The 2,388-nt window shown below is 45.8% G+C and overlaps 1 pseudogene; it reads right to left on the bottom strand.

The window, feature by feature from the left end:
• Positions 1-1,011: 1,011 nt before the first annotated feature.
• The window catches only part of LOC103588808, a 15,055-nt pseudogene continuing 13,678 nt past the window's right edge, over positions 1,012-2,388 (bottom strand).

Here is a 2,388-nt window from a genome sequence, read left to right on the forward strand (position 1 = left end):
CCCCAATAACCCAACTCCAGCCCTAGGCAACCATTATTCTACTTTCTGTCTCTCAAGATTAGCCTGTTCTGGACACTTCATATAAACAAAATCACCTGATGTGTGATCCCTTGTAACTGGCTCCTTGGGTTTTTTGTTTTTGTTTTTGTTTTTTGGCAGCTTTCCAGTAAGGGGATCCAAACCTTTGGCTTTGGTGTTTGGCTTCTTTCAGTTAGCTTAATGTTTTCAAGATTCACCCATGTTGTAGCATGAATCTATTCTTCATCCTTTTTTACTGCTGAATAATATTCTATTATATGGATATAGCACATTTTATTTATCAATTTGTCAGTTGACAGATATTTGGGTTATTTCTAGTTTACGGCTATTGTGAATAATGCTATGAACATTCATGTCTAAGTGTTTGTTTGGACATGTTTTCGGTTCTCTTGAATACAGGCCTAGGAGAATTACTGAGTCATGTGGTAACTCTACACTTAACCTTTGAGGAACTGCCAAACAGTTTTCCAAAGCAACTGCACCATTTTGTATTCCCATTAGCAGTGTATGAATGTTCCAATTTCTCCACATCCTCAGGAACACTTGTTGTTATCTGTCTTTTTAATTATAGCAATCCTAGTGAATGTGAAGTGGTATTTCATTACGGTTTTGATGGGCATTCCCTAATGGCTAATGATGTTGAGCATCTTTCATGTGCTTATTGGCCATTTGTGTATCTTCTTTTGAGAAATGTCTATTCAAATCCTTTGCCAACATTAAAACCGGGCTATTTGTTTTTCTGTTGTTCAACTGTAAGAGTATTTATTTTGGATTCTAGTCCCTTATCTGATATATGATTTGCAAATATTTTCTCCCATTCTGTGTGTTGTCTTTTCACTCCCCCCCCCCACCCCCAACTGCAGCAGGCAGGTTTTATCCCAGATGCTAGAGAGCTCAGTCTTCACCCAGGATGACATTGGGGTGGGGAGGACTAGAAGGCCGGCTTGGCTGAGGCCTGATGGAGTGAGAGGCTCAGAGCAAGAAGGGGATGATGGGCATGCAGAGGGGTGGGTAGCCAAGGAACTCCTTCAGGTAGTTCCGCTGCTTGTCTTTGGCCCAGATGGTCACCTGGGTCAAGCCCACTAGAGAGAAGAGGGCCACTGGGAGACTCCACCTCTTAAATGGAGTTGGGGCAGGACACCAGCAGGAAAGAGTCACGTGAAGAGATTCCTGGAGGGGTACAGGGTCTTTCTGGTCTTGGACCCTGTGGGCTGCAGGTCCCACAGGGCTATGTGGCTGCAGAAATTGCAAGTTGTCAGATCACAAAGTTGGTGAGGGCCAATTCAATCTGCTGAGCTCTGTAGGTGGGGGCGTGTGGAGAGGGTGGATGAAGTAGTAGGCCATCCACGTGGCGAAGCCTCAGTAGTAGAAGCAGTTCTTGAAGATGTTGCACAAATGCATGGTGCCATGGGAGAATTGGTGAACGAAGAGCATCTCCAGCAGGCACTTGAGGAAGCAGAATGAGTGGCAGATGCAGGCAAGGTGCGCCACTGTGTGCCAACTGGATGTGAAATCGTATTTGTGGCCACAGATGAAGGACACCCAGAAGTAGAAGAGCAGGTAGGTGGAAAGGGGCCCAGCGTACTCTGTCAGGAAGACTGTCACCCAGCTGATTGGGACCCCCAGGTCTCGGAAGTAGAGTGTGGCTGTGGTACCCACAGGCAGCTTCTGCAGAACCTCCTTGTCCTTCAGAGACTTGCCCTTGAGGTCCGGGTGGAAGGACCGGCGGGTGGGGTACCACTGTGGCTGGGTCTTGGTGAAGAGGTTCTTGATCTCAGCAGTGGTGGCATGGGGTTCCATCTTGCCCAGGAAACAGCGTCTCCCTCATCTTTGCATCCAGCAGCTCCACCTCACAGTGCTGCAGGGCTCCCTTGCACGGGTGGCTACTGCTCCTGCCGCTCGCTGCCCACCTGTGCACTACACAGCAAAGGTCTCCTCCACTTTCTTGACAGTATCTTTTCAAGCACAGAAAAATTTAATTCTGTCCAAGTCCAAATTACCTACTTTTAATTTTGTTGCTTGTGCTTTTGGTGTCATATCTAAGAAACCATTGCCTGACTCAAGGTTACAGAAATTTATACTTAGTTTCCTTCCACGAGCTTTATGGTTATAGCTCTTACATTTAGGCTTTGATCCATTTTAATTTTTGTATACGGTATGAGGTACCTCAATCATTTTAAGGATAGAAGGGGGTCCTGACAGCTAAATGTTTGAGAATCACTGATTAAACTTCTCTGAGCATCAGTTTTCTTTTCTTTTCTTTTTTTTTTTTTATAGGGTGACTGGTAAGGAGATCTTAACCCTTGCCTTGGTGTTGTCAGCACCACGCTCACCCAGTGAGCAACTGGC

The sequence above is a fragment of the Galeopterus variegatus genome, unplaced genomic scaffold (assembly GCF_000696425.1).
Source record: "Galeopterus variegatus unplaced genomic scaffold, G_variegatus-3.0.2 Scaffold619, whole genome shotgun sequence".
NCBI classification, from domain to species: Eukaryota; Metazoa; Chordata; class Mammalia; order Dermoptera; family Cynocephalidae; genus Galeopterus; species Galeopterus variegatus.